The following is a 13,997-nucleotide window of genomic DNA, read 5'->3' as shown; positions in this document are numbered from 1 at the left end:
GGAATTTCCTGCCTGACTCAGGGAACTCAAACTTGGTGCTCTATGACAATGCAGAGAGATGGAGTGAGGTGGGAGGGAGGTTCAAGAGGGAGGGGATACATATACACCCATGGCTGATTCACGCTGATGTATGGGAGAAACTAACAAAATATTGTAAAGCAGTTTTCTTCCAATTAAAAATAAACTTTTTTAAAAAGGGAAAAAATAAGAAACAAGGAAACCATCAAATAATCAACCTAACCTTACATCTATAGCAACCAGAAAAAAATGAAACAAAAAACTCCAGGGTTAGTACAAGGAAATACTCATAAAATCAGAGCCGAAATAAATGGAAAAAAAATGAAAGGACAATAGCAAAGATCAATAAACTAAAAGCTGGTTCTTTGAGAAAATAAACAAAATTGACAAACCATTAGCTAGATTCGTCAAGAAAAAAGAAAAATTTTTTTTAATTTCAAAAAAATTAGAATTAAGCTTTCCTGTTCAAGCTGGTGGAATAGAAGGACGTGTACTCGTTTCCTCCTGCGAGAGCAATAAAATTGCAACTAGCTGTTGAACAACCATAGACAGGAGGAGGCTGGAACACACCAAAAAAATGTACCCCACGTCCAAAGAGAAAGAAGCTGCAGCATGACAGCAGGAGGGGGCACAATCACGATAAAATCAAATCCAAAACCTGCCGGGTGGGTGAACCGCAACCTGGAGAACAATAATACCAAAGAAATCTCCCCACTGTTGTGAAGGTTCTAAACCCCATGTTAGGCTTCCCAGCCTGGGGATCCAACAAAGGGACTAGGAATCCCGAGGAAATCTGACCTCAAAGACTAGCAGGATTTGATTACAGGACTCCACAGGACTGGGACTTCCCTCAGAGCTCAGTTGGTAAAGAATCTGCCTGCAATGCAGGAGACCCTGGTTCAATTCCTGGGTCAGGAAGATCCCCTGGAGAAGGGAAAGGCTACCCACTCCAGTATTCTGGCCTGGAGAATTCCATGGACTGTATACCCCACGGGGTCGCAAAGAGTTGGACACAACTGAGCGACTTTCACTTTCACTTTTCACAGGACTAGGGGAAACAGAGACTCCAGTCTTGGAGGATACAAACATAATCTTGCACACACCAAGACCCAGAGCAAAAGAGCAGTGACCCCCACAGGCTGCTGAACCAAAACTAGTGTTGGAGGGCCTGTTGTGGAGGTGTGGGTTGGCAGGGGCTCACCACCAGGATAGGGGCATGGAAACAGCAAGCCTCGAAGGCCCTCTTTGAAATAAACCCTTTTGGAGGTCACCATTAACCCTACCATAGACACCAGGGCTGGGTCACCTCAGGCCAAAAAACTACCAGGGAGGGCGTACACCCTACACATCACAGATAATTGGACTAAAACTTTACTGAGCAAGCCCCTGCCCACCAGAGCAAGACTGTTATTCCCATCGCCAGTTCCTCCCATCAGGAAGCTTACACAAGCGTTTTAGTTAGCCTTCTCCATCAGAGAGCAGACAGAATAAGCAAGAAGAAACAGTCTCACAGCAGCTAAAACAAAAATCATATTACAGAAAGTTAATCACAATGAAAAGGGAGAAAGTTATATCCCAGATAAAGGGACAAAAACCCCAGAAAAGCAACTAAATAAATTGGAAACAGGCAACATTCCAGAAAAACAATTCAGAATAATGACAGTGATATTGATCCAGGATCTTGGAAAAAAGAATGGAGGCAAAGATTGAGAAGATGCAAGAAATGTTTACCAAACACCTAGAAAAACTAAAGAACAAACAGAGATGAACAATACACTACAAGGAATCGATAGTAGAATAACTGATGCAGAAGAACAGATAAGTGACCTGGAGGACAGAATGGCGTAAATTACTGCCACAGAACAGAATACAGAAAAAATGAATGAAAAGAAATGAAGACAGCCTGAGAGACCTCTGGGACAAAATTAAGTGCACCAACGTTCGCATTATAGGGGGTCCAGAAGGAGAAGAGAGAGAGAAAGGACCGGCGAAAACATCTGAAGATATAATAGCTGAAAAATTCCCTACCATGGGAAAGGAAATAGTCAACAAAGTCCAGGAAGCACAGAGTCCCAGGCAGAATAAACCATAGGAGGAACACCCTGAAACTCACATTACTCAAACAGACAAAAATTAAAGACAAAGATACAATATTGAAAGCAACAAAGGAAAAACAACAAATGACATACAAGGGAATTCCCATTAGATAATCAGCTGATTTCTCAACAGAAACTCCACAAGCCAGAAGGGAATGGCATGATATATTTAAAGTAATGAAAGGTAAGAACCTACAACCAAGAACACTCTACCCAAGACTTTCATTCAGATTTGACTGAGAAATCAAAAGCATTTCAGACAAGCAAAAGTTAAGCAAATTCAGCACCACCAAACCAGCTTTACAACAAATGCTGAAGAAACTTCTCTAGGCAGGAAACACAAGAGAAGGACAATACCTACAGAAAATAAACCCAAAACAATTAAGAAAAGGGTAATAGGATCACATATTGATAATTATCTTAAATGTAAATGGATTAAATGCACCAATCAAAAGACGAAGACTAGCTGGGCAGATGAAAACATGTACATGTATGTACGTCCACTTCCCACATCATTCTGCCTGACCCCTCAAATTGCATGTAATTATTTAATATTGTTAAGTTAATCATGTTTCCATTGCAGCTTGCAATTGTAATTATCTTTTTTGTCTGGCTATTGATTGTGAATATACACATATACAGAATCTAGAAAAATAGTACTGAAGAACATATTTACAGACAAGTAATGGAGACACAATCACAGAAAACTAACCAATCTAATCACATGGACCACAGCCTTGTCTAATTCAACAAAACTAAGCCATGCCATGTAGGGCCACCCACGACGGAAGGTTCTTAGTGGAGAGTTCTGATAAAATGTGGTCCACTGGAGAAGAGAATGGAAAGCCACTTCAATATTCTTCCCTTGAGAAACCCATGAACAATATGAAAAGGCAAGAAGCTAGGACACTGAAAGATGAACTCCCCAGGTCGGTAGGTGCCCATATGCTACTGGAGATCCATAGAGAAATAAATCCAGAAAGAATGAAGAGACAGACCCAAAGCAAAAACAACACCCAGTTGTGGATGTGACTGATGATAGAAGTAAGATCTGATGCTATAAAGAGCAATACTGCATAGGAACCTGGAATGTCAGGTCCACGAATCAAGGTAAACTGGAAGTGGTCAAACAGGAGATGACAAGAGTGAACGTCAACATTTTAGGAATCAGAGAACTAAAATGGACTGGAATGGGTGAATTTAACTCAGATGACCACTATATCTACTACTGTGGGCAAGAATCCCTTAGAAGAAATAGAGTAGCCATCATAGTCAACAAAAGAGTCTGAAATGGAGTACTTGGATGCAATCTCAAAAACGACAGAATGATCTCTGTTCATTTCCAAAGCAAACCATTCAATATCACGGTGATCCAAGTCTATGTCCCGACCAGTAATGCTGAAGAAGCTGAAATTGAACGGTTCAATGAAGACCTATAAGACCTTCTAGAATTAACACCCACAAAAGATGTCCTTTTCATTATAGGGGACTAGAATGCAAAAGTAGGAAGTCAAGAAACACCTGGAGTAACAGGCAAATTTGGCCTTGGAGTACAGAATGAAGCAGGGCAAAGGCTAATAGAGTTATGCCAAAAGAATGCACTGGTCATAGCAAACACCCTCTTCCAACAACGCAAGAGAAGACTCTACACATGGACATCACTAGATGGCCAACACCAAATTCAGATTGATTATATTCTTTGCAGCCAAAGATGGAGAAGCTCCATACAGTCAGCAAAAACAAAACTGGGAGCTGACTGTGGCTCAGATCATGAACTCCTTATTGCCAAAATCAGACTTAAATTGAAAAAAGTAGGGAAAATCACTAGACCATTCAGGTATAACCTAAATCAAATCCCTTACAATTATACAGTGGAAGTGAGAAATAGATTTAAAGGACTAGATCTGATAGACAGAGTGTCTGATGAACTATGGACAGAGCTTCGTGACACTGTACAGGAGACAGGGAGCAAGACCATCCCCAAGAAAAAGAAACGCAACAAAGCAAAATGGCTGTCTGAGGAGGTCTTACAAATAGCTGAGAAAAGAAGAGAAGCCAAAAGCAAAGGAGAAAAGGAAAGATATACCCATTTGAATGCAGAGTTCTAAAGAATAGCAAGGAGAGATAAGAAAGGCTTCCTCCGCAATCAGTGAAAAGAAATAGAGGAAAACAACAGAATGGGAAAGACTAGAGATCTCGTCAAGAAAATTAGAGATACCAAGGGAACAGTTCATGCAAAGATGGGCTCGATAAAGGACAGAAATGGTATGGACCTCACAGAAGCAGAAGATATTAAGAACAGGTGGCAAGAATATACAGAAGAACTGTACAAAAAAGATCTTCATGACCCAGATAATCATGATGATGTGATCACTCACCTAGAGCCAGACATCCTGGAATGTGAAGTCAAGTGGGCCTTAGAAAGCATCACTACAAACAAAGCTAGTGGAGGTGATGGAATTCCAGTTGAGCTATTTCAAATACTAAAAGATGGTGCTGTGAAAGTGCTGCACTGAATATGCCAGCAAATTTGGAAAACTCAGCAGTGGCCACAGGACTGGAAAAGGTCAGTTTTCATTCCAATCCCAAAGAAAGGCAATGCCAAAGAATGCTCAAACTACCGCACAATTGCACTCATCTCACACACTAGTAAAGTAATGCTCAAAATTCTCCAAGCCAGGCTTCAGCAATACGTGAACCGTGAACTTCCAGATGTTCAAGCTGGTTTTAGAAAAGGCAGAGGAACCAGAGATCCAATTGCCAACATCTGCTGGATCATTGAAAAAGCAAGAGAGTTCCAGAAAAACATCTATTTCTGCTTTATTGACTACACCAAAGCCTCTGACTGTGTGGATCACAACAAAGTATGGAAAACTCTGAAAGAGATGGGAATACTAGATCACCTGACCTGCCTCTTGAGAAATCTGTATGCAGGTCAGGAAGCAACAGTTAGAATTGGACATGGAACAACATACTTGTTCCAAATAGGAAAAGGAATACGTCAAGGCTGTATATTGTCACCCTGCTTATTTAACTTATATGCAGAGTACTTCATGAGAAATGCTGGACTGGAAGAAGCACAAGCTGGAATCAAGATTGCCAGAAGAAGTATCAATAACCTCAGATATGCAGATGACACCACCCTTATGGCAGAAAGTGAAGAGGAACTAAAAAGCCTCTTGATGAAAGTGAAAGAGGAGAGTGAAAAAGTTGGCTTAAAGCTCAACATTCAGAAAACAAAGATCATGGCATCTGGTCCCATCACTTCATGGCAAATAGATGGGGAAACAGTGGAAACAATGGCTGACTTTATTTTTGAGGGCTCCAAAATCACTGTACATGGTGACCGCAGCTATGAAATTAAAAGACGCTTACTCCTTGGAAGGAAAGCTATGATCAACCTAGACAGCATATTAAAAAGCAGAGACATTACTCTGCCAACAAAGGTCCACCTAGTCAAGGCTTTGGTTTTTCCAGTAGTCATGTATGGATGTGAGAGTTGGACTATAAAGAAAGCTGAGCTCCGAAGAATTGATGCTTTTGAACTGTGGTGTTGGAGAAGACTCTTGAAAGTCCCTTGGATGGCAAGGAGATCCATCCTAAAGGATATCAGTCCTGAGTGTTCATTGGAAGGATTGATATTGAAGCTGAAACTCCAATACTTTGGCCACCTGATGTGAAGAGCTGACTCATTAGAAAAGACCCTGATGCTGGAAAAGATTGAAGGCAGGAGGAGAAGCGGATGACAGAGGATGAGATGGTTGGATGGCATCACTGACTCCATGGAGATGAGTTTGAGTAAACTCTGGGAGTTGGTGATGGACAGGGAGGCCTGGTGTGCTGTGGTCCATGGGGGTCGTGAAGATTTGGACACAACTGAGTGACTGGACTGAACTGAATGGAGACATGGACATAGAAATTGGTCTGGTGACCACAGTAGGGGAAGGAAAGGGTAGGACAAATTGAGAGAGAAGCTATCGTATGCAAAATAGAGGCTTGCCAGGTGGCTCAGTGGGAAAGAATCCACCTGCCAATACAGAAGTCATGAGAGATGCATGTTCAATCTGAGTCAGGAAGATCCCCTGGAGGAGGAAATGGCAACCCACTCCAGTATTTTTGGCTGGAAAATTCAATGGACAGTGGTGTCTGGTGGGCAAGTCTATGGAGTCAACGAAGAGTCAGACACGACTGAGTGACTAAGCCCAACACATGCAAAAAGCACAACTACCAGGAAGCTGGGGCATAACAGATGGCGCCCAGCCCAGTACTCTGTGACCTGCACTGGTAGGTGAATTCTTTGCCACTGAGCCACCTGGGAAGTCCTTAGCTGTCCCTAAACTGCTTCAAGTTCAGTTTGTCTGAAACTGAGCTCATCATCTTTTTCTCCAAATGCTCCTCCTCTATAACTCTCCTAATGGCCCCACTGTCCTTACTCTTATTGCTCAGGTTAAAATCCCCGTCATCCCAGACTCTTTCCCTGACCCTCAAACTCCACAGCATGAATGAGTCACCAAATTGTGCCAACTTTATTGCCAAAATATGTCCTGAGTTGAGCCCAATTCTCTACTGCTATTACTAGTGTCTTGGACAGAAACTCATTTTTTTTTCACCTGGATTAATAACAATAATATTAAATACTAATATTCACCACCATTTTCACATGCCAAATGTTGATCGATTACTGTAGCAGACACTTTACATACTTCATCATCCATAGTCTTGAGAGCCATCTATCCTTGATAGAGAGGATCATTCATTCCTGTTTTCAGATGAGAAAGACAGAAGCTCAGAGGCACTTAATAGCTTTAGTTACACAAAGATGTTGTGAGACTCGTATGAGACTGAGATCTGTGTGGCTCCAAACCCTGGGCCTTTTCTACTCTCTAAACTGCAATGGTGTCCTAACTGGTCTTCCTGTCACCTGTCTTATTCCTTTCCAATATCTACGGACAGAGGGGTCTGTTTTTACAATGAAACTCTGATCTAGTCTCTCCTGTGTGAAATCCTACAGTAGTTCCCCAGTGTCTTCAGAATAAAATTCCAGTTGTTTAACAAGGCTTTTCCTGGTGTGCCACTTTGCCCATTTAGAGATCTGCCTCTCTCTCTCCAACCTTACCTATCTCTCTTTTGTTCTTAGAACATACCATGCCCGCTCACTTAGTCATGCTGTATTTCTCTCTGATTCCTCTGCCTGTGATGCCCTTCTGTAAGCCTCCCCTTCAGCCTCTTAGATGCTCTTGGACCCATCTGCTGTCCAAGTTGAGTGTAGCTGTTCCTCCTCTGGATGCCCAAAGTGCTAGTGATTACCTCTAGCATTGAATTTTTGAGTGGTTGCAACAGTCATTGATTGAACACCTACCAAAGTGCAAGAATTCAGAGTGGGCTCTAGTGATTTAGGAATCAGTAAGACATGTTTTAGGTTTCCCCAGTGGTGCCGTGGTAAAGAATTTGCCTGCCAATGCAGGAGATGCAGGTCTGATCCGTGGGTTGGGAAGATCCCCTGAAGAAGGAAATGGCAACCCACTCCAGTATTCTTGCCTGGGAAATCCCATGGACAGAGGAGCCTGGTGGGCTGCATTCCACAGGGACGTCAAGAGTCAGACATGACTTAGCAATTCAGCATGCACAAGCCCACATGTCTTGCTTTCAGAGAATTTACTTTAATGAGAGAGACGGATAGCATAGTAATACCACAAGACAGTAATGTAGTAATGCTGCTATGATACAGGATAGTGATGTAATAATGTAATGCTACATTGGGGCTTCCCACATGGTGCTAGTGGTAAAGAATCTGGCTGCCAATGCAGGAGATGCAAGAGACACAGTTTCAATTCCTGGGTTGAGAAAATCCCCTGGCATAAGAAATGGCACTCCACTCCAGTATTCTTGCCTGGAAAATTCCATGGGCAAAGAAGCCTGGAGAACAGGAAGAACGTCTTGTTCATCTCTACAACTCCAGGGCCTAGAACAATGTCTGGGACACGAGGGTGTCAGTAAACGCTGACGTGCAGCATGTGTGCTCAGTTGGGTCCAACTCTTGTGACCCCGTGGACTGTATTGTAGCCCATCAGACTCCTCTGTCCATGGGATTCTTCAGGCGAGAATACTGGAGTGGGTTGCCATTTCCTTCTTCAGGGAATCTTCCCAACCCACAGGATTGAACTTGAGTTGGCAGGCAGGTTCTTTACCACTGAACCACACAGGAAGCCCAAACACTGAGTTTGAGCTAAGCAGACAAACCAAGACCACCAAGCTATCTCTGTGAGCATACAAGGCTATCTACAGGCACACTCTTCACTTTCATGAGTGTCTTTTCCAGACTCTAATACATCCAAGTCATCATTTTCTGCATTTTCAGGAGGTCCTCAAAGTGTACTCCAGCAGGGAAAGAAACTAACATCAAAGGTTGCTCAGCCTAGTGGAACACAGGATAGGCATTTAAGGAAAACAGTGTATGTGTCTTCCAATAAGAGGCCCTTACAGCCCCTTATCATGGGCTGCTGTGGCCTGTCTTGCCTTTTTGCCTTGTCTTTGCCAAGCAAAAAGACAAGTCAGCCATATTTGTGATTTGTGTAGGTCCTTAGGGTAAGGCAAGTTTTGGCAGCCCTTTTGATTAAGGGTCCCTGTGTAGAAACAAGGCCCCCTGAAGTCAGTTTCCTCCTACTATTAACCATCCAAGTGACACAAGCAGGAGGGCACAGGGCAAAGGGGAAAGGTTTAAACTACAGCAGGGTGTTGTTGTTGTTGGTTTTTTTAAAGAAAGCTTTCTTTTATTCAAAACTCTATGGTTACTTGTCTACGAGCAGCATTTCCACCTCCTCTCACCTTGGAGAAAAGAGTGCAAGATGCCTAGGCGATGAAAGAGGAGGTAAGAGGTAGAAAAGAGAGGCACTGATTCCCAGAGCAAAGAGCGTCTACCTGCTTTTAAGTTCTCACAAGTCAAGGCCTCAGATATCAGGCAAGGGAGACAGAAAGCGGGGGAAACATAGAGGAAAGGGCCACTCCCACCCAGACCACAAAACCCCACACACCTGTACTTTCTTTTTTGAAAATTAGATTTTTGAATTGGTTTTGAGGATAATATGACCGCCCTGACACACTGTCTGGAGCAATGGTGAAGGGCTCAGAGTCCAGGGGCCTGGATCCAATGCCAGATCTGCCTTTTAGCTAAGGGTGGGATTCCGATTCCTCCTCTAATATTGGACTCAGAGGATGATTATGAGGATCAACACAATGAAGGGATATAAATCCTTTAACGTGGTTCTGGCACCTACTCCCAGGCACTCTTATTGCAACTGACCACTAGGAACTGCCTATGGGACCACTTTCCACGGAGGAAGAATGTCCCGCAAAGAGACCTCCTTTTTTTCCCTTGGCCTCCATTCCCTGACCCCTGGCTAGACTGCATCTTCCTCTGCACCTGTATTTTCTCTGTCACAGAACTACTCCGCTGTGCTGTGCTGTGCTGGTTTTCCTGTCTATCTCCCCATTCAGGGCATGACCATATTGAGGTTCAAGATTGACTTTCATGCTAGTGCATTCGTTCACTGTTTATCACTCACTAAGTATGGCTTAGAGAAGAAATGCAAAAAAGCAAAATGGCTGTCTGGGGAGGCCTTATAAATAGCTGTGAAAAGAAGAGAAGTGAAAAGCAAAGGAGAAAAAGAAAGATATAAGCATCTGAATGCAGAGTTCCAAAGAATAGCAAGAAGAGATAAGAAAGCCTTCTTCAGTGATCAGTGCAAAGAAATAGAGGAAAAGAACAGAATGGGAAAGACTAGAGATTTCTTCAAGAGGCAGGTCAGGTGGTCTGGTATTCCCATCTCTCTCAGAATTTTCCACAGTTTATTGTGATCCACACAGTCAAAGGCTTTGGCATAGTCAACAAAGCAGAAAAAGATGTTTTTCTGGAAAGAAAATTAGAGATACCAAGGGGACATTTCATGCAAAGATGGGCTTGATAAAGGACAGAAATGGTATGGACCTAACAGAAGCAGAAGGTATTAAGAAGAGGTGGCAAGAATACACAGAAGAACTGTACAAAAAAGATCTTCACAACTCGGATAATAATGATGATGTGATCACTCACCTAGAGCCACACATCCTGGAATGTGAAGTCAAGTGGGCCTTAGAAAGCATCACTACGAACAAAGCAAGTGGAGGTGATGGAATTCCAGTTGAGCTATTTCAAATCCTGAAAGATGATGCTGTGAAAGTGTTGCACTCAATATGCCAGCAAATTTGGAAAACTCAGCAGTGGCCACAGGACTGGAAAAGCTCAGTTTTCATTCCAATCCCAAAGAAAGGCAATGCCAAAGAATGCTGAAACTACCACACAATTGCACTCATCTCACATGCTAGTAAAGTAATGCTCAAAATTCTCCAAGCTAGGCTTCAGCAATACGTGAACTGTGAACTTCCTGATGTTCAAGTTGGTTTTAGAAAAGGCAGAAGAACCAGAGATCAAATCGCTAACATCTGCTGGAATGGAAAAAGCAAGAGAGTTCCAGAAAAACATCTATTTCTGCTTTATTGACTATGCCAAAGCCTTTGCCTGTGTGGATCACAAGAAACTGTGGAAAATTCTGAAAGAGATGGGAATACCAGACCACCTGACCTGCCTCTTGAGAAATCTGTATGCAGGTCAGGAAGCAACAGTTAGAACTGGACATGGAACAACAGACTGGTTCCAAATAGGAAAAGGAGTATGTCAAGGCTGTATATTGTCACCCTGCTTATTTAACTTCTATGCAGAGTACATCATGAGAAACGCTGGACTGGAAGAAACACAAGCTGGAATCAAGATTGCTGGGAGAAATATCAATAACCTCAGATATGCAGATGACATCACCCTTATGGCAGAAAGTGAAGAGGAGCCAAAAAGCCTCTAGATGAAAGTGAAAGAGGAGAGTGAAAAAGTTGGCTTAAAGCTCAACATTCAGAAAACGAAGATCATGGCATCTGGTCCCATCACTTCATGGGAAATAGATGGGGAAACAGTGGAAACAGTGTCAGACTTTATTTTGGGGGGTTCCAAAATCACTGCAGATGGTGATTGCTGCCATGAAATTAAAAGACGCTTACTCCTTGGAAGGAAAGCTATGATCAACCTAGATAGCATATTCAAAAGCAGAGATATTACTTTGCCAACTAAGGTCCATCTAGTCAAGGCTATGGTTTTTCCAGTAGTCATGTACGGATGTGAGAGTTGGACTGTGAAGAAGGCTGAGCTCCGAAGAATTGATGGTTTTGAACTGTGGTGTTGGAGAAGACTCTTGAGAGTCCCTTGGACTGCAAGGAGATCTAACCAGTGAATTCTGAAGGAGATCAGCCCTGGGATTTCTTTGGAGGGAATGATGCTAAAGCTGAAACTCCAGTACTTTGGCCATCTCATGCGAAGAGTTGACTCATTGGAAAAGACTCTGATGCTGGGAGGGATTGGGGGCAGGAGGAGAAGGGGATGACCGAGGGTGAGATGGCTGGATAGCATCACTGACTCGAATGACGTGAATCTGAGTGAACTCCGGGAGTTGTTGATGGACAGGGAGGCCTGGCATGCTGCGATTCATGGGGTCACAAAGAGTCGGACACGACTGAGCGACTGAACTGAACTGAAGTATGGCTTATATGTGGGGGGGAGGGGCATGTCACTAAGTGGTAAACAAACTAGTGAAAACTGGGATGACCTATAGATGTACTTGTATCAGTTGTCCAATCAACAAACATATGTACCCAGCCCCTGAGGTGTGTTTTGACAAAAGGCTTTTGGATCAAAGAAAAGGACTGGAACTGTGAACATGACTCCTAGCAAATGTATCAGCCATGACAGTGATCTGCTAGGTCACATGCTGGATTTTATAAAAAACAGACCTGATAGAGAGTGCCCTAGCTCTCTCTTGTCTCTCTCTCTTGCTTTCTTTCTCCCTCTCCAAGTCCAGAGAAACTTAGCAATTACTTATCAATTCAGACAGACTTTTGGCTTCTCTAAAGGTAATGTTCAAAAGTCCAGACTCAGGAGGAGGCATCCACACAGTTTATTAGCCAGGGCTTTGAAGGAAAAAACAAACAAACAAACCAACCTTCAACCACTGAGCACAACCTTGTGACTCTGGTTTCTTTGCTTGCTGGACACACTGTCCCTCCCCCTGGGCTCTGGTTCCACTGCCACAGGAGGAAACAGAAGGGAGAGCCACCATTCAAAGAGCTCAGCATATCTGAGCCCATTCCATGGTCTCCCAACATACAGAAACAGATTCCTGGACTGCTGGAAAGCCAGAGCCATCTCCCAGACCCATCTCCCAGACCCATCTCTTGTCCTCCAGTCACCATACATCCAGGCATCTGTCAGGCCCTTCTTTAGCTATATTCCAGGTACATACAGCTTTCTATCTGTCACACTCATGATTACCAGTCCCCACAAACCCAGCAAGCTCCTACTTGAGAGGTAGAAGAGGTTAAGAGATACTACCTAAGACGGCAACCAAGCTGTGACATCAGAGGCCTGAAAACATAGTACCGGGCCTGACATGCCCCTCCTGGGCTAGTTTATCTTCTAGATAAATGCCTCAATGAAAATACAAGTGATGCTCCCAAAATCTTGGGCCTTTTACTCCAGTCATTAGCACTTGAGGGAAATGCTTCTCAGATCAGTCATCTGGTGACCCAGGAAAGGGGACAATGCCAGAGACATTACCACCAGAGGCAGTAAGAGTCTGGTCTGAAGTGCTACAGGGAATCTGAGTGGTCTGCAACACGTTGATGGACAGGGAAGTTCTCACCGTGCTCCATCCTCAAAAGCAGACTTACTAGAGTATTTCTGTGACCTCCTAACAAAACCTCAACACCTTGCACATACCAGGCAACCTCACTCCACTAAAGTCTGAGGGACAACCTTCCAAACCAAGCAAACTCAGGGGGATCACAACTGTCTGAGTCAGCTGTGAAAGAAGCCAGAGTACACAAATGTGCAGGAATTTGTGTAAGGCAGTCTGGCCTATACAGCAAGTGGCCAATGGACCAGCAAAGAAGGGGTTCAGCTTTCAGCTTTCAAAGGCAGAGCTACAGAAATGCAAATCAAGACCACAATGAGGCAGCATTTCACGCCAGGCAGAATGGCTGTGATCCAAAAGTCTACAAGCAATAAATGCTGGAGAGGGTGTGGAGAAAAGGGAACCCTCTTACACTGTTGGTGGGAATGCAAACTAGTACAGCCACTATGGAGAACACTGTGGAGATTCCTTAAAAAGCTGGAAATAGAACTGCCTCATGACCCAGCAAATCCCACTGCTGGGCATACACACTGAGGAAACCAGAATTGAAAGAGACACGTGTACCCCAATGTTCATCGCAGCACTGTTCATAATAGCCAGGACATGGAAGCAACCTAGATGTCCATCAGCAGATGAATGGATAAGAAAGCTGTGGTACATATACAAAACGGAGTATTACTCAGCCATTAAAAAGAATACATTTGAATCCGTTCTAATGAGGTGGATGAAACTGGAGCCTATTATACAGAGTGAAGTAAGCTAGAAAGAAAAACACCAATACAGTATACTGACACATATATACGGAATTTAGAAAGATGGTAATGATGACCCTGTATGCGAGACAGCAAAAGAGACACAGATGTATAGAACAGTCTTTTGGACTCTGTGGGAGAGGGAGAGGGTGGGATGATTTGGGAGAATGGCATTGAAACATGTATAATATCATATATGAAACAAATCGACAGTCCAGGTTCGATGCATGATACAGGATACTTGGGGCTGGTGCACTGGGATGACCCAGAGGGATGGTACGGGGAGGGAGGTGGGAGGGGAGTTCAGGATGGGGAACACGTGTATACCTGTGGCAGATTCATGTTGATGTATGGAAAAACCA

This window comes from Budorcas taxicolor, chromosome 11 (genome assembly GCF_023091745.1).
Source record: "Budorcas taxicolor isolate Tak-1 chromosome 11, Takin1.1, whole genome shotgun sequence".
Classification (NCBI taxonomy): domain Eukaryota; kingdom Metazoa; phylum Chordata; class Mammalia; order Artiodactyla; family Bovidae; genus Budorcas; species Budorcas taxicolor.
The sequence above is the reverse complement of the archived record's forward strand: the minus strand, read 5'-3'. Positions refer to the sequence as shown.